At 35.5% G+C, this 26,414-nt stretch overlaps 1 long non-coding RNA gene across 2 annotated transcripts in view; it reads right to left on the reverse strand.

Moving 5' to 3' along the window:
• The window catches only part of LOC142222139 (uncharacterized), a 524,629-nt gene that overhangs the window by 129,935 nt on the left and 368,280 nt on the right, over positions 1 to 26,414 (reverse strand). For both annotated transcript variants that reach the window (XR_012718266.1, XR_012718265.1), the window contains one exon: positions 5,464 to 5,503. This is a non-coding gene — a long non-coding RNA (uncharacterized LOC142222139). The remainder of the gene's footprint in view (positions 1 to 5,463; positions 5,504 to 26,414) is intronic.

A 26,414-nucleotide genomic window follows, 5' to 3' on the forward strand; every position in this document is an offset into this window, starting at 1 on the left:
TTCTACAATCGTGAACGGACGGTGACAAAATGAAATGGAAACCTTCACAATAACCAAAATGGATCGTTCACGATTTCGTCCACGGACGTTCACGATGTCATGGACGGAATTCGTGTTTCCTTGGATAATCGTTAGACGTTGTTATGGCAACTCCACCGGTGGGGCAATGTGCTAAGGCGACTTTAAACGCCTATGGTGCATACAACAGAGGTTCGAGTCACGGTAGCGGAAATCTTTTTCCAATTTTGTTTATAAATTCGTAACCATTACGTTTCAGAACATGGTCGCTGGTGGTGGTTTTGACAACGCATGATATCATTTTAACGTTGTCAGATTGACTCCCGTCTGCTTTCAGTTTGACAACGGATCGTTTTGAAATGACCACGCCGTTCATAATTTTTTCTATCGGTGCAAAAGTTGCTTTCATCCTTAAAGAACAAAAATTCTTTCCTTCGGATGCGAAGGATATCTGACCAATCAGGTTATCTGTAACGTGGGTGGCTAGTAAAGGATATACTGGATGGGCGAATGCACACTTCCACACCACGACAATTATACAATTCCGAAGTAACTGCAGATGCCTGCACGGCGCGGTCAATGTTGTAGGGCAGGGCTATTGAGACCACATTGCACGAACTAACATAGTCAGCTTTATTGAAAGCTCACTATCTGCCTATGAATACACAATTGTGATTTTTTAGACATCGAAAGCGTATTCAATAATGTCCATTCCATTGACAACACTGAATGTTTATCCAGGGATACGTAGTCTGATAGATGAACTTCTAACGAATAGACATATTTTAGCCACTCTTCTCCTTATGGAGGAGTTCTATTGCCTCTTCTTTGGAATGTTGCTATAAACAGTATTTCTCAAAAACGGAAGGATAAAAGTGATGACACACTTAGATGGTGTGGCATTAACAGTCAGGGGAAAACTCTCGTCTACAATTCTAGAAAAAAAGACATAGAGAGCCCTCCGGATCACTGAGAAATTGCCGAAGGCGAATGGTCTATGTATAAATTCTGCAAAGACAGGCATATTACTGCAAATAACCTAAAATTGCAGTTTAAGCTTAGTATTGATGAGAGGACCATGGTAGCCTAGTACTCGTACAAAAAGTGGGACCAAAACCTAAAAATGTACATTGTCAGTATATGGCAGTGGATAGACAAATAATACTACAGTAAAACCTATCAACCTTGGACACCATGAAAACCGGACACCTCTCAAATGTGACATTTGCTATAGACATTAAAATTAACCTTTCATAACTGGACACCTACCAAATATAGACAAAATTTAGGCATTCATGGGTTTCAAGTATAAGATGTTTTGGTCCGGTGGCCGATATTACAACAGTAGACCAGTTTAGATAAATATCAGCGAATGCCATGTTTGTTCATCTCAGGCCTATTCAGTAAGACAGAAACAGATTCCCTTAATACTATCTTGCATATTTCGTCTTTAGACGTATGGGCCACACACTCAGTTGCAACACTATCGCTGTTGACAGAAAAAACTGACGGTCGCAGTTCTATTCGCAAAATAATAATAAATGTAGCAACCACAGTGGATTACACTCCTACGAAGCCTCTTTTCGTGAGCAAATTTGAAGCACTAAATCCCAACATTGAAGACCTCGGTGCATAAATGTACTCCCCCTAAAATCCCCCCAAGTCTGTTGCAAAAGTGAGTTTTGGTTAAGCTACACTTGTAGTTTAGTCAATGCATGGTTTTAAGTTGAGATCAAAAACAACAATAATGATTGAAGAGAAACCAATAATAACAAACAAAACGAAGGAAATAGAATTTTGACAAAATCTTCTATAGAAATAAAATTTTGGTAGATTATTTTTGGGGATGGGCTATATATAACTATAGACCGATATGGACCAATTTCGGCATGGTTGTTAGCGGCCATATACTAGCGCAATGCGCCAAATTTCACCACGTACCAAATTTCAACCGGATCGGATGAATTTTGTTCCTCCAATAGCTCCGGAGGTCAAATCTGGGGATCGTTTTAAATGGGAGTATTGCATATAACCCCCGGTATGGACCAATTTTTGCATAGATGTTAGAGACCATATACTAACACTACGTACCAAATTTTAACCGAATCGGCTGAATTTTTCTCTTCCAAGGGGCTATGGAGGTCAAATGTGGGGATCGGTTTATATGGTGGCTACATATAATAAAATGTGCTACCTTTTTATTCCCTCCGCCATAGGATGGGGGTATATTAACTTTGTCATTCCGTTTGTAGCACATCGAAATATTGCTCTAAGACCCCATAAAGTATATATATTCTGAGTCGTGGTGAAATTCTGAGTCGATCTGAGCATGTCCGTCCGTCCGTCCGTCTGTTGAAATCACGCTAACTTCCGAACGAAACCAGCTACCGACTTGAAACTTGGCACAAGTAGTTGTTATTGATGTAGGTCGGCTGGAGTTGAAAATGGGCCATATCGGTCCACTTTTACGTATAGCCCCCATATAAACGGACCTCAAAATTTTGGCTTTCAGTCCCTCTAAGAGAAGCAAATTTCATCCGATCCGACTGAAATTTGGTACATGGTGTTAGTTTATGGTATCTAACAACCATGCAAAAATTGGTCCACATCGGTCCATAATTATATATAGCCCCCATATAAACCGATTCCACGATTTGGCTTTCGGAGCCTTCAATAGAAGCAAATTTTATCCGATCCGGCTGAAATTTGGTACATGGTGTTAGTATATGGTCTTTATCAGCCATTCAGAAATTGGTCCACATCGGTCCATACTTATATATAGCCCCCATATAAACCGATCCCCGGATTTGGCTTGCGGAGCCTCTAAGAGATGCAAATTTCATCCGATCCGGCTGAAATTTGATACATAGTGTTAATATTTGGTCTCTAATGACCATGCAAAAATTGGTCGAAATCGGTCTATAATTATATATAGCCCTCATATAAATCGATCCCCAGATTTGACCTCAGGAGCCCCTTGGAAGAGCAAAATTCATCCGATTCGGTTGAAATTTGGTACGTGATGTTAGTATATGGTATCCAACAACCATGCATGAATTGGTTCATACCAGTCCATAATTATATATAGCCCCATTTTAAACCGATCCCAAGATTTGACCTCCGGTGTCTTTTGAAAAAGCAAAATTCATCCGATCTGATTGAAATTTGGTACGTGGTTTTACTATATGATATTTAACAACTATTCCAAAAGCGGTCCATATCAGTCCATAATCATATATAGCCCCCATATAAACCGATCCCGAGATTTGGTCTTGGAACCTCTTAGAGTAGCAAATTTCATCCGAGTTAGTTGAAATTTGGTACATTGTGCTAGTATATGGCCGTTAACAACCATGCCTAACTAGGTCCATATCGGTCTATAGTTATATACAGGCCTCAGATAAATCGATCCCCAATCACACAAAACTTGGTCCATATCAAATTCATAATTGTATATAGCCCCTATATAAGCGACCCCCATATTTCACTTCTGGCTCCCTACGTACCGTGTAAAAGTCCATATCGATTTGTAATTATTTGTAGACTTACCTATACATGCCTTTTTTTGTCTAATATATACCACGTATGGACTAACTATCAAGTTAGAAAACGATGTTAAGAAGTTTTAAGATACCACAACCCAATTAATACGATTGTGGATGACAGTCTTCAGAAGAAGTTTCTACACAATCCATGGTGGAGGGTATATAAGATTCGGCCTGGCCGATCTAACGGCCGTATATACTTGTTTTGAATCAGGTTGGTTCAACAGAAGAATTTAATTGATGTGTTAAACGGTAAAAGAAGTTTGTATATTTAATAGGTATTTGTAGGTAATGTGTTATCAATGGATTGAAAAGTCTAAGGGAGCCTAAAATAAATTGGTCTGTCACTTAAACCTAAACCCAACCTAGACAATTTAGCCACTGTGATAACAGATCAAGAAACTCTAAGACCAAGATGCGTCCAGAGCGATCTGGTCGTAAGTCGAGTAAGTTTGACTAGACAAGCGAAAAGGCGAAGCACGTCGTGTGGTCCTTAGGATACACGCCTGCTTCGTGTCTAACAATCACAATCAATCGCTGATAGGTAGTAAATGACTGTGCTTACCTGCTCTAAGTTGGGCCAAAACTGTCGTGAGAGGTCTCTTTCCTCCAGTGTTATGTGCGGTGGTCGGGCTCCGAGAACAGGATTAAACTTGTAGCTTCCTGCCTGATCTAGAGGCGTCTTTTGTAGCGCTCGTTATTGCGCTCTAGAAGGTGAAGATGAACCCTTAGATACCTGGTTGTCTATCTACAAGACGGTGATTGCAGTCTACATTAATAACCCAGCAGAAACTGCATATTAAGATGATTATGTGGTGTTGTACGCAGACGTCCTGTTGCAGTTCTAACGGTACGTTTACACTAGGCAAATATTTGACAGAAATCGAAAAGAATTCGTCACTGCAGTATATTTATAACATCGACCGGGATTGAACTGGAAGTAGAACTTCAATTGCAAAGAGAATTCATTTAATTATCATGCAATTATTGTCTTGCACTTTTTGGCAATGCAGAGAGCTAAGAGTTTACCCCCAGGCATAGTTAGAAAACTCACTTTGAAATTTTCTTTAGTATGCTTAAAATGTGCAGCAAGCATTCGTGAAAGGCCTACAGCCAGGAAGTTCGAGAGTGAAAATATCCCCATTATCCCATATGGGCTATACAAATGATGTTAGCTAAACAAAATCCAATATCACTGAGATGCTTTAAATGGAAAATTCAAACAAGTTAATGATTTTTTTTTCGCATAATACTATAGCTCCCACAATGACTAGAGCAAATAATAGTATTTTCCAAATTACAGTTTACAATGGATGAACAATTATTTGTCATTCAACCGTTGACTGCAATGCAATTTTCGGATCACAAAGTTCATTTCTTGTGTAAACATAATTGCTATTGCCTTAGTCTCTAAACATTCAAATCCATTATTTTCTATCATTATTTACTTTTTCTACCTCATTCAGGAGCAATACCCCCACAAAAAAAAAAAAAACTAAACACACAGCAATTTAGAGTTGTGGATAAAAATAAAAGTGAAATCCCTTAAACCTGCAATCAAAGCAGTTGAGTAAATCAATTTAATACGACCAAAAAAACTGTGAATTTGTTTTAACGAAGCTACTAAAACTTAAATTGAACTGTAAAGTACAAATTGAAAACTTTTTTTCATAGAGCTATAAAAAGAAAATGGGGACAAATACATTTCCGTTTTATACGATTAGGGAAACTGCATACGAACATGATGTTAATGACATTTTTTTTTAATATAGCTTGTCCCGAAAGTGCCATTGTTATTAACCAGGATTAGATTCATTATGCAATTTTAAATCAATACGATTGATGTAAATTAAAGCCAATAGAAATATAGCCATGCTGCTTAAAACATTCGACAACTTACCTTTGGGAATTAGAGATGAAATTCAACCAAACAAAAGCTCCTGAAAATAAAGACATAAATCATGATTAGAAAAATGTAGCTGACATATTAAGTAGCTTTATTTTAGAATCTACTAAGCACATAAGATCAGCAATTTTCATCTAATTTTCTTGAAATTTCTATTTGTTCCTGTATGCAACAACTAAAAATATCCATCTCGCCTAAAAATGGATTTTTTTACAACTTTCGACGTGGATTATCTCAACAACAGAGCATCGATGAACTTAAGTCAACTTTTGGCTATGAAGCTCTGTTAAGGACCAATGTTTATCGATGCTATGGTGAATTCAACTGGGTTAATACTTCACTCCAAAACGAATTTCGTGAAGTTTGTCCGAAATCAGTTGTTGTTCCGGAAGCAATTGATGCACCAACTGATATTGCACAATCATCATATGTCCAATCATGAGATTGAGGCATTCGTGGGACCAGTATACAATCAATATTACATGAACATTTGAATGTCAAAAAAAGTATATACGGCTGTAAGTTCGGCCAGGCCGAATCTTATGTACCCATCATGGATTCTACCAACGACTGTCATCCACAATATGTTTGAACAATACAAAAAATATTTTGTTTGCACCAATCCTGAAAATGTATATGCTTGAAGCAAAATGTGTTTGGGGTATATGCTACAGAAGTGATTTTTTGAAGATGTAGGTATATAGGTACGAAACGATATGAAATATGGGGGCGCTTTATATGGGGGCTACATGTAATTATGAACCGATATGGGCAAATTTTTGTATGATTGGGGATCGGTTTATCTGAGGACTATATATAACTATATACCGATATGGACCTAGTTCGGATACCATTTACTAACATCACATACCAAATTTCAACCTAATCGGATGAATTTTGCTTCTCCAAAAGGCACCGGAGTTCAAATCTTGGAACCGGTTTATATGGGGGCTATATAACAGGTTGGCTGATAAGTCCCCGGTCTGTGGCATCGCTAGTATTAAATGCATATTATTTTTATGTAGTACCAACCTTCAAATGACGTCTGTAAGTCAATTCTTTTTTGAGATAGAGCGTGAAGCAACGTTTGTTATTGTGAAAAAAATGGAAAAAAGGAATTTCGTGTTTTAATAAAATACTGTTTTCTGAAGGGAAAAGATACGGTGGAAGCAAAAACTTGGCTTGATAATGAGTTTCAGGACTCTGCCCCAGGGAAATCAACAATAATTGATTTGTATGCAAAATTCAAGCGTGGTGAAATGAGCACGGAGGGCGGTGAACGCAGTGAACGCCCGAAAGAGGTGGTTACCGAAGATGACATCAAAAAAATCCACAAGATTATTTTGAATGACCGTAAAATGAAGTTGATCGAGATAGCAGAGGCCTTAAAGATATCAAAGGAACGTGTTGGTCATATCATTTATCAATATTTGGATATGCGGAAGCTCAGTGCAAAATGGGTGCCGCGCGAGCTCACATTTGACCGAAAACAACAACGTGTTGATGATTCTGAGCGGTGTTTGCAGCTGTTAACTCGTAATACACCCGAGTTTTTCCGTCGATATATGACAATGGATGAAACATGACTCCATCACTACACTCCCGAGTCCAATCGACAGTCGGCTGAGTGGACAGCGACCGGTGAACCGTCTCCGAAGCGTGGAAAGACTCAAAAGTCCGCTGGCAAAGTAATGGCCTCTGTTTTTTGGGCTGCGCATGGAATAATTTTTATCGATTATCTTGAGAAGGGAAACACCATCAACAGTGACTATTATATGGCGTTATTGGAGCATTTGAAGGGCGAAATCGCGGCAAAACGGCCCTATATGAAAAAGGAAAAAAGTGTTGTTCCACCAAGACAACGCACCGTGCCACAAGTCATTGAGAACGATGGCAAAAATTCATGAATTGGGCTTCGAATTGCTTCCCCACCCACCGTATTCTCCACATCTGAACCCCAGCGACTTTTTCTTGTTCTCAAACCTCAAAAGGATGCTCGCAGGGAAAAAATTTGGCTGCAATGAAGAGGTGATCGCCGAAACTGAGGCCTATTTTGAGGCAAAACCGAAGGAGAACTACCAAAATGGTATCAAAAAATTGGAAGGTCGTTATAATCGTTGTATCGCTCTTGAAGAGAACTATGTTGAATAATAAAAACGAATTTTGACAAAAAAGTGTTTTTCTTTGTTAGACCGGGGACTTATCAGCCAACCTGTTTTATCCTAATTTAAATTTTTTTGATCTCAGATTTAAAACTAGATAGGTCACTACAGAATTCTTATTTTAAAGAAGCCGCATCTTTGTCTCGGATTCAATACCAAAATCATTAAAGGAAGGTCAAAATCTCTGAATCCGAGTAAACTTTTTATACCCTAAACCACATAGTGGCCAGGGTATAATAAGTTTGATCTGCCAAAAAAAGTGTCTACCAGAAATATTGATTTTAGACCCCATAAAATATATACCAATCCACTCAGAATCACCTCCTGAGTCGATCTAGCGCTTGGTGTCCGTCCGTCTGTCCATGTATTTGCTGTTCACAGGATTCCGGTCGCAATTATTAACCGATTTGGATGAAATTTGGTACAGGGTGTTTTTTGGGCACAAGGACGAACGCTATTGAATTTGGAAGAAATTGGATCAAATTTAGATATAGCTCCCATATATATGTATCGCCCGATTTCGACAAATGGAGTCACGTTGCGCTTTTTTACAAACCGATCGTCTTCAAATTTTGCACATAGTAAACTTTTGCTTCACCATTTAAGTCTGCAAAATTTCATCGAAATCGGTTCAGATTTAGATATAGCTCCCATATATATGTATCGCCCGATTTCGACAAATGGAGTCACGTTGCGCTTTTTTACAAACCGATCGTCATCAAATTTTGCACATAGTAAACTTTCTCATCACCCTTTAAATCTGCAAAATTTCATCGAAATCGGTTCAGATTTAGATATAGCTCCCATAAATATGTATCTCCCGATTTTCCCTAATTTGGCCATAAAAACCTTATTTATTAAGCGATCGTACTCAAACTTGGCTTACTCTAATCTTTTATGGTACTGACAATATGTGCCAAAAATAATCGAAATCGGTTCAGATTAAGATATAGCTCCCATATATATGTATCGCCCGATTTTGCCAAATTTGGCCGTAAAACCCTTATTTATCGACCGATAGTACTCAAAGTTGGCTAAATATAATCTTCTATACCTCTAACTGTATATGCACAATATAGCTCCCATATATATGTATCGCCCGATTTGGTCAAATTTGGCCGTAAAACCCTTATTTATCAACCGATCGTACTCAAAGTTAGCTAAATGTAATCTTCTATAGTTCTAACTGTATGTGCGAAATTTCATCGAAACCGGTTCAGATTTAGATATAGCTCCCATATATATGTATCGCCCGATTTTGTCAAATTTGGCCGTAAAACCCTTATTTATCAACCGATCGTAAACAAGGTTGGCTAAATGTAATCTTCTATAGCACTAACTGTATGTGCAAAATTTAATTGAAATAGGTTCAAATTTAGATATAGCTCCCATATATATGTATCGCCCGATTTTGAAAAAATTGCCCCTAATAACCTTATTTTTTTACCATAGGGGCCTCATTTATTAACTGATCGTACTCAAATTTTACACAAAGTGACCTTCTGTGGTATCAATCATACCTGCAAAATATTATACAAATTGGTTCAGATTATATATATATATATATATATATATATATATATATATATATATATATATATATATATATATATATATATATATATATATATATATATATATATATATATAAAAATATATATATAGATATATATATATATATATATATATATATATATATATGCATCGCTCGATTTTATCATATTTGGTCATAATACTCTTATTTATTAACATATGTTATTCAAATTTAAAATTTTGATGTACTAGCTGATCGTATTTAGACATACATGTAGCTCTTACATGAATCTATTACCCTATTTGCAGAGATTTGAATTTATTACCCACAACTAATTGACCGATTTCCTCTTTTTTAATAATGGACTCAATATTAGTGGCATACTAACTCTTTTGGTGCAAAATAAACTATAGCTCCTAATATTAGACATTTCTGCTCAGATTGTGACAAGACACCCATAAACATGTACCCCCCTTTATGTTCTCCAAAACCTATACCAATGATACCCCACAAATGCTTATGTTTACTAATTCAGTAGGGGTGGTTTAGGGTATGATATAGTCGGCCCCGCCCGACTTTCTACTTTACTCACTTGTTTTGAGTATAGCTTCACTTATTGCACAACGAGACGACTGATTTTAAATTAAAATCTGTTTCCAAAATGAGTATTAATTAAATTAGTAACGATTTTCTATAGAAAGATCTACCATTACAAATCGATGGTTGAGTGTCTACTGGAATGTTCAATGATTTCTTGGATTTTAAATTTATGCACTTTATTATTTTATTATATAAAATTACTACACTTCACTCGTTTATTTAATTCTATTGTAATGCGATCGTGGGTACATTGTTTTGACAACTAAATAGCTAAGTGTTTTACATCATGGAAAACGAGTACCTTTCAAGGATAAAGTGCTGATAACACAATAGTAACCTGCCACAACAGATCTCTATCTCATCAAAACACATAACAGTGAAACATTTCAACTCATCCTTATCGCTGTATTCATATATGCATATCCTACCTCATCAACACCAACCACATGTGATTATATTTTAAACTGAAATATATTTTGATTTTCTCTGTAAACAATAATACCCTCTCTCTCTCTCTCTCTCCAAATACACACTATAGTTTGAGAGTCAGTATTTATTAGACACCCATGCTGCAGCAATGTGTTGACAATAACTACTCTCAAACCTGTCTAGTAGCCAAAGTACTTACAACAAATCCACTCTACAATTCACATACTCTCACACACACACGCTCAAATATATTTATGTGATAAGAGTATTAGAGAGTTTTATTACAAAATCACAGAATGGGTTCGTGTTAGAAATTCAGTTTAGTTTCCTGTGTTCAACAGGAAATTTAAACATGTCTCATATGTAGTGATAGTATTTCATCACATTAAATCCTCTTCATGTACATCTATTTTGGGGCAATTGTTTAACCAAATGCAATTACAGTTTAATGTGATTTCACTAGATAACCACAATGTAAGGATCCTGTAGAGCAAACCAGCATAACATTTTAACAAATTAATTTACAAGTATTCTTATTTTAAGCCACAAGAGTTTTGTTTGTCTTATGTTGTGTTGGCTATTGACATTGTTTGGCCAAAGCCTAAATTTTCAAACTAAACTAATCTAGAGATGTTTAAATTTAATTAAAGTATATTGCTTCATTGCAATTGGATTTCCTCAACTCTAATAATTTACATATTAGTTAGTTAACATTGAAAACTCATTATTAGTAGCAATATATACGTATGCATATAGTTCATAGAGATTTCATTATAATTCTTCAACATATGTCAATGTTACACATATGTTTAAATATATTCCTACAAACATATTTATGCAGATAAAGTAGATTTCGGAGCTTAGTCTATAGAAATGTTTGTGGAAAAAAATAATAACATTGTACATTTACAACATAGTTGATCATTAATTTCAATTAAATTGATTTATGTGGTGTATACTGTGATTGCCAGCATGGAATATATAATTCCTTCGGACACTACTCACAGTATGCTTTTCCATTACACTTGAACCAGATGAAGACAATTAGTTATGTATTAGAGTGAGATGATGAAAGATATATTTAAATATATTAATAGACTAGCGTAACCCGGCCCGCTTCGCTGCGCCTTCCGAAGCGTATTTGGAGGAACATTTTGCATTAACTTAGTCAAGTATATCTTTCGTGCTGAAAACAAATTCGAAAAGATTTGAATTCTTTTAAACAAATCGGACTACTTGATTTTTCGTTTATAGGTACAAATACGGCGGGAGAGGGTGTACCTTCTTCTATATTTCTTGTGAATTTTAAGTGTGGTTTGTCAAGGAAAGGTATCCTTCTCCTCAACATATCTGAAAATTAAGCATTATATTATAATAACATACAAAGAATTACTGTTTCCCATCCAATAAATCGGAAAAGGCAAAAGTAGTAAAAAATTTTACCACATTAACATTTGCTAAAATGTTGGAAAATAATGCACACCTACGTTGGCTGCCAATTTCATGTAAATTTAAGTTCTTTACTAAAAAGAAGTCTGGCAGAAGCCTGTGCAAAAATCATAAAATTATGTACCGAGTTCCCATTTACGGACAACCCTCTACTTTCAACTTAAGAAAAAAAAACGGACAAACGGGAACCCTCTCTTTACTAATAAGAAGTCTGGAAGAAAGAAGCCTGTGCAAAAATCATAAAATTATATATCGAGTTCCCATTTACGGACAACCCTCCACTTTTTTTTTTTTTTTTTTTTATTAATATTTTATTCACAATTTTAATAAATTCACAAAAAATAATGGCCTCAGCGCCAACTATAGGCATTGTAGAGGCGAGCTGGCAAAATTAAACTTATGTCTTATAAAAATACATTTCTAGTTGAATATATACCATATAATGTGATTCCAAATATAAATCCAACAGTAAAAGAAAAAAAAAACTACAAAAGGAGCGTTTCAATATTTTCACATAAATACGACTTGCATCTTTTCTTAAAAATTGAAATTCTTCGAGTATTTTTGATTTCGGGGGGCAAGCTATTAAACTTTAATCCTCCAATATAATCAATACGTTGCTTGCACTTTTCAAATCTACATCTAGGAATCCTCAGGTTGCCTTGGTTTCTTGTGACAAAGTGAGATTGGTTTTGAACATAATCTATAGTATGATGTCCAATTTTATACAAATTTTTAAAAACAAACGTTAAAACTTGATTGTCATATGTACCGCGTATTGGCAAAATAGTTTTACACACTTCACTATAAAGAGCGATCGAAGGATACGTCAGAGGGAGATTATACACTATTTTTAATGCCTTATTTTGCATTCGTTGCAAAGATTTTAATACTGCACCATTTCCGTTGCATGCATAGCAAATTGCCATATAATTCAAGTGTGATTGAACAAGTGATTGATATATCAATAATTTTGTCTTACAGCTCAGTCTCCTACTAAACTTGAACAAAATTCCGATCGCCGGAGCTATCTTTTTCTTCACATCCTCAATATGCATATTCCACGATAGGTTACTTTGCAAAGTCAATCCTAAATATCTAACATAATGCGATTCGTGAACACGTTTCCCATCTATATGCACATAAAAATCATTATTTAAGCTCCTAGAGTTAGGCTTAAACCTAATAAGCTTTGTTTTCTGGGGGTTAATTATCAACCTGTTCAGCCTAGCAAACTCAAAAATTAGCGCCGCATCCCTCTCCATAGAAGTCCTAAGAACAATAGCATCCCTGTATGGATAGAATAAGACAACATCATCGGCAAACATCACAAGTTTTCCGTCTAATTGCAAGTTCTTTAAATCATTTAGGTAAATCATAAACAGAAGTGGCCCTAGGCCACTCCCCTGAGGGACCCCAAACTTAAAATCTCTTAAATTACTCTTAGAGCCATTGATATGAACATACTGCCTTCTATTGGTCATGTAACTCTTAAATAGCAATAACTCATCGCCCATTATTCCATAATATTTCATTTTTTCTAGCAGAATATTATGATCCACAAGATCAAACGCCTTCGTAAAATCGAAAAATATTCCACAAACTCCATTGTAACCTTCGTCCAGAGAACTACAGATAAATCTAACAACATTGACTACTGCATCTTGAGCCCCACACCCTCTTCTAAAACCAAATTGAAATTTATATATAAAGTCATTTTCCTCAAAGTATTTAAGTAGCTTATCATATATAATTCTTTCAAATATTTTGTCAACGGTTGATAAAACTGATATAGGTCTATATTTATCCACTGATATAGCGTTAGTTTCCTTCGGGATCGGAATGATTTTCTGAATTTTTAAAGCATCCGGATATGTCGATGTTGATATCATCTTATTTAATATAGTATGCAGAACTGGGGCAAGAATTTCCCAATTCTCTTTTACGAATTTTGGAGATATATTGTCATAGCCGGGACTTTTCCCAACAGAAATATTTCGTACCGCCTCAATTACATCTTGAATCGCAACATTCCCAAATCTAAACCGCTTATTGACAGAACGAAGTGTACGAAGATCATTTATTGTATTACCCAAATTCACCTCAATAGTTTGTCTCAGTTCTTCTACTATATTTCCAAAATAATCATTAAATGTATTCGCCTTGATCTCATCACTAGTTATTAATTGTCCTCCGGAATCTATCAACTTCATCTCCTTACTTTTAGTTCTGCCAAGAGTATTGTTAATGAATTTCCAACATCTCTTTATATCATTGCCGGCAAACATGAGATTATCGATGTAGTATCTCTCTCGACATATCGCAGAAGCTCTCTTAATAATCTTACCAATTCTTTTTAGATCTTCATCTAATATGTGTTTATTCCTTGACCTTCGTCTCTTTTTTAACAAATTTCGTTTGTAAATAATCAAGTTCTGCAAGCTCGTATTTATCCATGGCGATAATTTAAAACCCAAATTGGTAATATATTTTTTGACCACGGTCGACTGACTAATAGCCATTTCCATAGCGCTAATAACCGAACCTGTCAAATCTGAAACATCCATCAATAAGTAATCAGGAGGCAATCCATTCTGCAGTACACTTCTTGCTTTATCATAGTCACAAACCATTTTCGTTTCCTCAATGTAGTCATTTGTGTTCCTATTGGTTCTCACTTTACAAAATATTATGTTATGATCCGAAAGATCACACTCCACCGAATCAATACTAATGGACTCAACAAAATTACTGAACACTTGATCTATACTTGTGCCACTACATGGCCTAGTAATCAGATTATGTGCATTCATGCAATCATAACTCTGAAATGTACTAAGTAAATCTGCATAATGTAAATTTGCCAGGGAATCGACGTTTGAATCCCCAAGAATAATGATAGGGTATTGGGCATATGATTTTAAAATGTCTTCAATTATGCTCAGAAAATCAACCAACTGACATCTCTGTGATCGGTAAAACGAAACTAATTTTAAAGACTTGCCGTTCACTTTAAAATTGTTAACTGATATGACAATAAGTTCAACGAAATTTCGAGTTTGACAAATTTCAACACTGTAATGGAAACAATTCCGTATATATAATGAGGTACCACCATACCCGTCTCCTCTACAGCAGTGGATATTGGTAAACCCTGGAAGTTTATAAATTTGTGATATATCGTCTCGAAACCAAGTCTCTTGTATTGAAATTATATCTGGTAACTTGGGAAACCCAGTCACCATTTCTTTAAATCTATTAAATTTATCTACCGATGAAACGCTTCTAATGTTTACATTCAAAATTTTAAAGTAATTATATTTTAAACTAACAATATGGTTTTCAAAATCACAAAATTTTTTAAAATAACAATTTTTATTCATAATGATTTATTTGAATATTTCAAGAAAACAAACAATAATGTAGTTTATAAGGGAGAAGCATAATCAGCATTTTCTTCTTCTTCTTCGCCATCATCATCATCACCATCAACATTTACAGATTTTGCATTATTTTGAATCATAGATCTACGTTTCCAGTGTTTATTGGTCGTGACGTCTAGTAAAATTTTGTCCACATCGTCTTCGCATTGCAATATTTGTTGACGCGATATGTCATTCCGTTTACAACAAACTGAACCATTGCGCACATAAATATGTTGGTATCCTATAGTTTTCAATGCTTTAGCGTAATGAAATAGTTGCAACGATTCTTTGGTGAGAAAATCATTTACATACACGCTCTTCGTATCTTCCCTTTCTCTTAATTTTGCTTTAGACATCATTAACTTCTCTTTTTCAGATCTTCTTGAAAATTTGACAACTATGGTTTTCTTGTTGGTATTTTTTTTGCCAATGAAGAACGCTTCTTGAACTCCACAAGCCACAAAATCAACCCCAACATTTTTCGATAAGTTTACAACTGCATCAATAGCTTCAACTCCTTCATCCACTTTTAGACCGCTTATAATACAGTCATTCTTTACATTGAAGTTTTTGAGTTCTTTAACTGAGTTTTCTAATGAATGTACTTTATTTTTTAATTTTTTATTTTCTTTTTCCAATTCAGTAATTCTTTTTTTATTTTGATTAACATCTTTCATCACTTCATCAAATTTATGTGACATATAGTTTATAGATTCTGTTAATTGATCCAGTTTTTTAAGATTTTCAAGCTTTTTTAATTCCGTTTTTATTATTTTTAGTTCTTTTTTAATCTCTCCATCACCTTCTTCTTTGCATAGGCTGCAGTAATACATTTCACTCTCGTTTTTAAGCAGTCTCTCAAACTCTCTCCTACTTATCCCTGAGCACTGAGAATGGTACACTTTCTTACACTTGTCACATTCTATAGAATCATCAGTCTCCTCTTTTACTTGGTCTTTACATTCGTGACAGACAATTTTTTTGCTTGCAACACTGCGACGTTCTTTTGTTTTAGGCATTTTTCACTTTTTCCGAACACAGCGTTCTTTAATTATATGTGACTGAGTCTTTGTGTTTTGTGAACAATCTTAATCTTTTAATATTCACAATTTTTACGAAGCGATTTCAGAAACGTAAAAAAAACACTTGTTACTTTCAGTGATGCCAACTCTAAGCCAACTCTAACATTTCTAATTTAAGAGAAAAAACCGACAAAAAACTCTCCCCACCTTCGCTCCACTCTGACCTGATATCGGACTATCACGTACCCTATATTAATTTCGCAACTACTCCCTATAAATTCTATCCAAGTAAATCGACAAAGTTTATTTCAATTTTCCCCTTCCCCAACCAGATATCGAAAAATCATATATTAATTTAAAAATCATGTATAAATTTCATCACCTCCTCCCACGTTCCCTGTAAATTTCAAGTAGATCGGAGATGTTTAATTTTTGCTCTATTGTTTTAAAGGGACGTCACTTTTCCCGATACAATATCGACAAACACCGTAGTGAATAGCACCCTAACCTTCCCTGAAAATTCTTGAAACTTTCCTTCAAGTGTGGGGCAATGAAGGTTGCCTCTTCATTTATAACCTTTTCCCCCGCTTCCTTTGTAAATTTCAAGAAAACTTAAATTTTTTTATATTTCATGTTAGCCTGATACCGAAACAGGCAATTGACGTCCAAATGCATTATATCTAATTATACAATTATTTTTCGAGCTTCATGGACAGATATAGATAAGGAACATGGTTAATAGAGCCATTTTTTTTGCAGTTTTAGAGGAGGACCTCCTCCCCGACCAAATGTCGAAAAGCGTATCTTTTGTAAACGTCCCAGAAAATGTCAAGCAAATTATAAGCCTAAACGGGCGGCCTCTCTTCCGTCCAAAAATCACAAAATCAGGTATCAACTATTACGGATCTCTCCCCAGTCCTCTGTAAATTTCAAGTAACTCGGTAAAGTTTAATTGTTTCTCTGTATGTACTTAAGAGAAGCGGATGTCTCCCTATGCCCTTTTATTTTAATTAAAAAATCAGGAACATGATATAAATTTCATAACCTCACCCATTTTTCCGTAAAATTTCAGTCGGGGGAGTTTAGTTTTGTTTTCACTGTACTTTAAAAAAAGTCGGGCAAAGGGGTGGCCCCCTCCCCGACCAAATATCGAAAAATAATGTAGCGGATTTTTGTCTAGATGCCAACCCCAACATTCAATGAAAATTTCATGCAAATCGCATAATTTTGTTCCAAGTTTCAAAAAGTAAGGCAAGGGGGAGGTCCCCTCCCCGTCCGCATATGAAATCATCAGTTACCCCATAATAATTCCATAACCTCACCGCATGTTCTCTTTAAATCTCAGATAATTTAGAGAATTTTAGTTTTTTCACTGTACTTTAAAAAAAGTCGAACAAAGGGGAGGTCCCCCTCCGCCACCAAATATCGAAATATAAAGTAGCGGATCTTTGTCTAGTTGCCAATCCCAACCTTCAATGAAAATTTCAAGCAAATCGGTCAACTTTGGTCCAATTTTCAAAAAGTCCGACAAAGGAGAGGTCCCCCTCCGCGACCAGGTGTCAAAAAATGAGGTACCCTATTTTCACCACATGAACGTCCCCTATGATCTCTGAAAGTTTCAAGTAAATCGGTTCAGCCGTTTCGGAGCCAACTCGGTTCATACAAACAAACAAATAAACAAACATAGATTGAATTTTATATATATAGATAACAAGTATATACGGCCGTAAGTTCGGCCAGGCCGAATCTTATGTGCCCTCCACCATGGATTGCGTAGAAACTTCTACGAAAGACTGTCATCCTCAATCGAATTACTTGGGTTGTGGAATCTTAAAACTTCTTAACATCGTTTTCTAAATTGTGAGTTAGTCCATACATGGTATATATTAGACAAAAAAGTTATGTATAGGTAAGTCTACAAATAATCACGAATCGACATGAACTTTTGCACGGTACGTAGAGAGCCAGAATTGAAATATGGGGGTCACTTATATCGGGGCTATATAGAATTATGAACTTGATATGGACCAATTTTTGTGTGATTGGGGATCGATTTATCTGAGGTTCATCTGAATCAGATGAATTTTGGTCTTCCAAGAGTCTCCGGAGGTCAAATCGGAGGTCGGTTTATATGGGGGCTATATATAATTATTGACCTATGTGGACCAATTTTTGCATGGTCATTAGATACCATACACTAACGCCATGTACCATATTTCAGCCGGATCGTATGAAATTTGCTTCTCTTTGAGGCTCCGCAAGCCAAATCGGGGGTTCGGTTTATATGGGGCCTATATATAATTATGGACCGATGTGGACCAATTTTTGCATGGTTATTAGAGACCATATACTAACACCATGTAATAAATTTCAGCCGGATCCGATGAAATTTGCTTCTCTTAGAGCAATCGCAAGCCAAATTTGGGGGTCCGTTTATATGGGGGCTATACGTAAAAGTGGACCGATATGGCCCATGTGCAATACAATCTGACCTACATCAATAACAACTACTTGTGCCAAGTTTCAAGTCGATAGCTTGTTTCGTTCGGAAGTTAGCGTGATTTCAACAGACGGACGGATGAACGGACGAACGGACGAACGGACTGACATGCTCAGATCGACTCAGAATTTTACCACGACCCAGAATATATATACTTTATGGGGTCTTAGAGCAATATTTCGATGTGTTACAAGCGGAATGACAAAGTTAATATACCCGATCCTATGGTGGAGGGTATAAAAATAAAGTTAATAAGAAGAACTTTAAGGTCGTTTAGGACAACACATATTTGTTGGCTTTTATCACTAAATTAACCCAGCAACAAAAATTGGTAGTTGTTCCACAAACATTTCTTTTAAAGCGCATCCCGGAATCGCCCATTAATTTTTTCCACTTTCGATGTAGTTCTTTTGGACAAAGTCCACAAACATTTCTTTTAAAGCGCATCCCGGGATCCTCTATCGACTTTTTTCACTTCCAATGCAATCCTTTTGGACAAGTCTTAGAATGTACGGAATTAGGCCGATTTAAGTGAAAATAAAAGTTTCGGACAATTCCGCTAAATTCCGTTAAAAAGAATAAAAAATCTATAAAAATATACAAAAAATTAAAACAAAAATAAAAAATACATCCCCGCTGGTATTTGAACGTGAGCCGTTTGACTTTTTCACTTCCATGGAAGTTCGTTTGAGAAGGTTTTGCATAATAATTATAAATTTGAATTTTTTGTTGTGCCGAAAAAAAAACAAAAACAAAAAAAAAACGATGTATAACATAACATTTTTTGTTACATTTCATGTTAGCCTGATACCGAAACAGGAAATTAACGTCCAAATGCATTATATCTAATTTTACAATTATTAATTTTATATATTTTGGACTCGTTATGCTAACTCCTTATGGAGAAAATGTTTTCTTCGATGTTATCAAAAAATGGTTCAAATATAGGACACGTTTTTCAACACTTTATTTTAAAGACGTTTTTTACTTGAAACATAGCATAATTTCTACTGGAAGTCGATTCCTAATTTTTAAAATAAAGTTGTCGTTAACTCGTTTTTAAAGGGCTTTGATAGCATATGAAGAAAAAATCTGAAAAAGCGAAAAATTAAAATTTGCTTCCTAGAAGCAAGTACACAAAACCCAACTTTTAAAAGAGAATTGTGTCCCACAAATATCCTTTCTTGCATTCTGCGCTATTTGGCTCGGAATAAATGCCAAAAATTTTAAAGTAAAGACAAAATATTTGGAACCGGGCATGATTTTTTTTTGAGTGTATTGTAGTTTTTTTTTTTTGTTTTTTAAACAAAACCCAACTTTTAAAAGAGAATTGTGTCCCACAAATATCCTTACTTGCATTCTGCGCTATTTGGGTCGGAATCAATGCCAAAAATTTTAAAGTAAAGACAAAATATTTGGAACCGGGCATGATTTTTTTTTGAGTGTATTGTAGTTTTTTTTTGTTTTTTAAACAAAACCCAACTTTTAAAAGAGAATTGTGTCCCACAAATATCCTTACTTATATTCTAAGCTTCTTTGGCTCGGAATAAATACCAAAATTTTTAAAGTAAAGACAAAATCTTTAGAACCGGGCATGCTTTTTTCAGTGTAGTTTTTTTTTAATTTCTAATTTTTGCGACTATTCAGTCCATTGTGAACTTCTCTATTATTACTGAGTGCTGCCCGATTCTATGTTTAGCGCAATGGCAAGGGACCTCCTTTTTATAGCCGAGTCCGAATGGCGTTCCATATTGCAGTGAAACCACTTAGAAAAGCTTTGAAATACTAAGAAATGTCACCAGCATTACTGAGAGGGGATAATGCACCAATGGAAAACTTTTTGGTGTAGGGTCGAAACTGGGATTGACCCACGACATTGCGCATGCAAGGCTAGCATGCTAACCATTGCACCACGGTGGCTTCCGATTTCAAACAAAGCGGTAACCAATTTTCACCTTATGATCACCCTCTACGATCCCCTTAACACTTCAAGCAAATCGGTTATTTGGACATTTCAAGTAAATCGGAGATATTTACTTTTAAAAACTCGACCTAAATGAAAACTCCTAAACTTCCATGAAAATTTCATGAAACTCGGCGAACTCCGTGAAAATTTCAAGCGAATCAGAACATTTTGATTCAATTCACAAAAGGTCGGGCAGGGCAGGTTAGATTAGGTGGCAGCCCGATGTATCAGGCTCACTTAGACTATTCAGTCCATTGTGATACCACATTGGTGAACTTCTCTCTTATCACTGAGTGCTGCACGATTCCATGTTAAGCTCAATGATAAGGGACCTCCTTTTTATAGCCGAATCCGAACGACGTTCCACATTGCAGTGAAACCACTTAGAGAAGCTTTGAAACCTTCAGAAATGTCACCAGCATTACTGAGGTGGGATAATACAGGGTAGGTCCCACGATATATCAAAAAATTAGGTAAGCTATTTTCACCACATGGACACACTTTACGTTCTCTGCAAATTTTAAATAAATCGGAAATGTTTGGACGCCACCCTCAACCTTATAGGAAACAATTTCAAACAAATCGGAAAACTTTGGTCCAATTTTAAAAAAGTCAGGCAAGGGGGAAGTACCAGATATCAAAAATGTATGTACCATATTTTCTCCACATGGCCTCCTTCTATGTTATCTGAAAATTTTATGTAAATCGATTTAGCCCTTTCCGAGTTTACCCGGAATATACAAACAAATATTACTCGTATGTTATATATACACCCAGCAAAAAAAGAGCTTCCAAAAAAGTAGTTTGGATCCCCAATCTGTGATCCGGAAGTAGTGCAAACTTGGATCATCTCCAATGAATTTTACATGGGCTTGTCATAGGACGGAAGTACTCCCTTTTTGGATCCTTTACATTGCTTTAGAAGTTGTGCCCTGGAAGTTAATTTGAATATAGAAATTTAAAAAGCGAAAAAATTTTTTTTTCAATCAATTTCACTTTTGTTTCATCAATATGTTTTATTACACAATTATTTTCCTATTATCTAATTTTTACAATTTGAAAAACTTTTTCGCTCCGACCAGGGGTTGCAAACCCAGGTTGCTGGCACCATAACAGAACGCCTTAGCACACTCAGCCACAAACGCCATTGAACATAAAGCGTCGAAAGGTCAATTCAAATGTTTGTGATATGATCGTAATACGACACCAAGGAATAACATTCTAATTGCCTCTCGAGATGTTCTTTATTAGTATGAACGAAAAAATAAGAAACGCAGGTTCAAATCTCACCAGCGGCAATTTTTTTATCAAATATTTTTCTAAAAAATTATTTTTTTATGTCATGCATCGTTTTTATTTTTTATTTTCGGCATATATTTTCGTATTAATATATTTATTCCATTAAAAATCAACAAAAAATTAAAAATTCTCGTAATTTGCAAAACCTTCTCAAAAGAACTTCCATGAAAGCGAAATAGTCATACGGCACAGGGATGAACCCCGCTGGAATTTTTTTTATATTATTTTTTTATTTTTTTTTATTAATTTCTATTTTTTAGTTTTTTTTTATTAGTTTTCTATTTTTTTATTAAATTTAATTATACAAAATTTGCACTTAAAATAGCCTGATTGCATTCTTTCTAATACTTGTCCGCAAGGACTGCTTCGGAAGTAGAAAAAAATCATTGCGGGATCCCAAGATGCGCTTTAGAAAAAAATGTTTGTGCATGCCAAACGGACTGCATCGGAAGTGGAAAAAATTTATTGGGGATCCCACGATACGCTTTAGAAGAAATGTTTGTGGACTTGTCCAAAAGGACTGCATCGGAAGTTGAAAAAACTCGATGGGAGATTCTGGGATGGGCTTTAAACGAAATGTTTGTGGAACAACTTCCAATTTTTTTTGCTGGGCAGTGAAACCTCTGAAAGCTGGACACTGTCGTCTACATCCTCCACATTTAGGAGGCGTCCAATTGTGAGAAGTTAATTTTATTACCCCAGCAAAAAAAAAGCGTCGCCAAAAAAGTAGTGAAAATGTTCTTGTTGGATCCTGAAGTGGTGCAAAATTGACGCAGAAGCGATGAATTTAACATGGGCTTGTCATAGGACGGATGTCCATCAATTCAACAGCCGTTGCACTGAATTTGCATCACTTCTTAAGGTGTGATGCCAATCCAGTGTTTTGGATGTGAGTTTAGACAATTTTTTGATATTTTGACGAATAAATAATTTTTAAATTTTTTTATGATTTTTAATGCATTATAACGCTTGTTTGCCACGTTTGATTTCAAATATTTTCAAAAAATCGCAATTTTTCTAGAAAGGATTTATCATTTTTTCGGCAAAATTTAAATAATTTGCACTATTTTATTAATTCTTAATTTGTTTTTAACCTATTTGAAGCAATAACATTTTAAATTTCCTACTAAAAATATGAAAAAAAAAGTGATTTAAAGGGTGATACGTTCAAAATTTGGTCAAGGGAAAACGCGTTTAAATCGGTGAAATCGTTTATTTAAAAAATCAAATTAAATTTCTTTTTCAAGATCAATTAGTATAAAATTCAGGAAAAATATTCAGTTAGGCTTTCGCTTTTCCAAATCCGAATTGCCGGGCCTCACGCTTGACACCTGCCATCAGATTTTGTACAGCCACCTTGTCCACCTTCTTCGCCGCAGAAAGCCAGTTTGCCTTGAACTGCTGCTCGTCCTTAGCAGTTTTTTTTTTCGTCTTCTTTAGGTTCCCCTTGACAATAGCCCAGTATTTCTCAATTGGGCGGAGCTCTGACGTGTTGGGAGGGTTCTTGTCCTTGGGAACCACCTGCACGTTGTTGGCAGCGTACCACTCCATGGCCTTTTTACCGTAATGGCAAGATGCCAAATCCGGCCAAAACAGTACGGAACAACCGTGTTTCTTGAGGAAAGGCAGCAGACGTTTATTCAAACACTCTTTCACGTAAATTTCTTGGTTGACAGTCCCGGAAGCTATGAAAATGTTGCTTTTCAAGCCACAGGTACAGATGGCTTGCCAAACCAGATATTTCTTTGCGAACTTTGACAGTTTTATGTGCTTAAAAATATCTGCTACCTTTCCCCTTCCATTTGCCGTATAAAACTCCTGTCCCGGAAGCTGCTTGTAGTCGGCTTTGACGTAGGTTTCGTCGTCCATTACCACGCAGTCAAACTTCGTCGGCATCGTCGTGTACAGCCTCCGGGATCGCGCTTTGGCCGTCGTATTTTGTTTATCATCGCGATTTGGAGTCACTACCTTCTTGTAAGTCGATAGTCCAGCTCGTTTTTTGGCTCGATGCACGGTTGTAGACGATACACCCAGCTTATTTGCGGCATCTCGGAGAGAGAGAGGTTAGGGTTTCGCTTGAAACTACCGGCAACTCTCTTTGTCGTCTCAGCGGCGTCCGGTTTTCGATTTCCCCCCGATCCAGACTTCCTGGCTGTCGACAAACGTTCCCCAAACACTTTAATTACATTTGTAACGGTTGATTTGGCAACTTTTAGCGATTTTGCCAGCTTTGCGTGGGAGTAGCTCGGATTTTCGCGATGCGCGAGCAAAATTTTGATACGCTGCTCTTCTTGCTTGGACGGCATTTTGACAACTGAAGAGTGAATTCCAAAATCAAAATAGGAGCAACATTCTACACACACCTTCAAAATGAGGGGTGTTCAGGTTTTTTAAATGCAAAATTGAAAGAAATACGTCAAGTTTATATTGACCAAATTTTGACCGTATCACCCTTTATATAAAAATTGACTCAAATGAACTTCCTGTTCAGTTCAAATAAAGACCGTCTTTGGGAGGACATTTTTGGAAGTGCTTTTAAAGTTATGCCTTTAGAAGAACTTCCAAATTTTTTTGCTGGGATGTTAATATATCAAACGTCTTACGATAATTGTCCACTATTGATTGGTGCTCGGTTTTCAGAGCGAACAATTTTGAGAGGTTTCAGAGGTTTAGATGCAGATGTCTGCGCCTCCAAATCGAAATATCGACCCCTATTTGAATGTAATATTTAGCGATTATCTTATAGAGCTAGAACTTAGCTGGCTTCAATTAGATGAGGTACAGTGATAGATACATTTTATCTATTAACGAATTGTGATATCACAGATGGTGATTTTTATCTCCTATCCTTGAATGCAAGCCACATTTATGATGATCCAAACAGAAGCATACTCTGTAATTGAAGTGAGGATGTGAAATGATGTATGTGTATTTAATTTATATTATATATGAATAAATATTTGATTTCTTTACATTACCATAGACATTCATATTTAAGTGTGTGTGTGTGCGAATCCTTTGGAAGCCTTGCTGTGGTTTAATGTCCATTGGTGTGTAAAAATATACGAATGTATGAAAGACCTTTGCGGTTATGTATGTGTGTGTAGCGGTATGTGTGTGTGTATGAATTTGTGTAAATCACAACATTTAAAAACCACAAGCATAACAATCATTAAGTCAAGTGAGCCTTTAGGATTTCATAATAATTAAGATTTAATTTTGTTGTTGGTTGCTGTTATACTTCGGCCTTGTTATCTTCCATTTCTATCTTTCTGTCTCTCTCGCTCTCATTCTCTTTGTCTTTCTTATTCCATGAAAAGCTATAAAGAGAATATATTTGGAACTTAAATTTTTACTCGGCTTGCTGATGATATGGATGTTTTTGCTTCTGTACTTTGTGGATGCAGACACTTCTGTTTATGGCAAAATAAATGATGAACAATTACTTGATATAATTTTTGTTGGTATTTAATGATTTATTTAACTTATCTCATACCATATACACTAAAGAGAAAGGATACTATGGGGCACAATGAACTCAAATCTGCAGACAGAAGAAATTCCAATCATTCATGTTTTCATTTAAAAGAAGCGGATACTTCTGTTCTTGATTGAATTTAGTGGTGGACATAAAGGATTTAAATATACTAGTACAGGGGAGAGTCATGAAACACTGCTACACTGAAACAAGTATATACGAAATATATAATAGTTTCTTTTGAAAAATCCCTCATCCTAACGGATTTTTTGAAAATGAAAGCGGATTTGATGAGAAATTCTTAAAATGGTACACTTCCGGAAGTTAAATTTAAAGTTTCTACCTATGTAGAGTACATCAGATTCGGGATTGATGAGAACTATTTTTGTTGAGTTTTAGAGAAGTCTTAAACATTTCCTCTAAATGTGTAAGAATATTGTTTACTAAAATTTTTCCAAAAATAATCTAAATTTTATAAAATTAATCATAATGTGTATGAAATAACGCCTTCTTAATGATTAAAAGTCGAAGTTGTGTACACTGGTAGAAAAAATCTTCACTTTTTATCATTGAAATTTAAAATTTAGCCAATGAAACAATTCCATATATTTAATGAATATCGTTTAAAATGCTACTCTTCCGGAAAATAAATTTAAAGTTTCTACGTATGTAGAATACATCCGATTCGGGATTGATGAGAACTATTTTTGTTGAGTTTTAAAGGAATCTGAAACATTTTCTCTAAGTACGTAAATAACGAAACATTTCGTATTATTAGTGACCACAATCATTGTCTTGATGAAAATTGTTCGTTTTGTCAATGAAAAACGTCGTTGGATCAATTTTAAAGGAATTTTCTATAATTATAGATTTTTATTTTTCAGTGTCCCATCACTGTGCTCGTCAATGCTATCTATCAATTTGGAACATTTGATTAATAAAGTGTTATTAAAAATATCAATAAAGTTTTCCTTTTGTTCCGAGGCCGAAAGAAATCCATTGTTATTGTGTTGTGGTGCAACTCTGTCCTCAATTGTTCATTAATAGCCACAATTAATTTGACTAAGAGAAACAAATTATC

This window comes from Haematobia irritans, chromosome 1 (genome assembly GCF_050003625.1).
Source record: "Haematobia irritans isolate KBUSLIRL chromosome 1, ASM5000362v1, whole genome shotgun sequence".
Classification (NCBI taxonomy): domain Eukaryota; kingdom Metazoa; phylum Arthropoda; class Insecta; order Diptera; family Muscidae; genus Haematobia; species Haematobia irritans.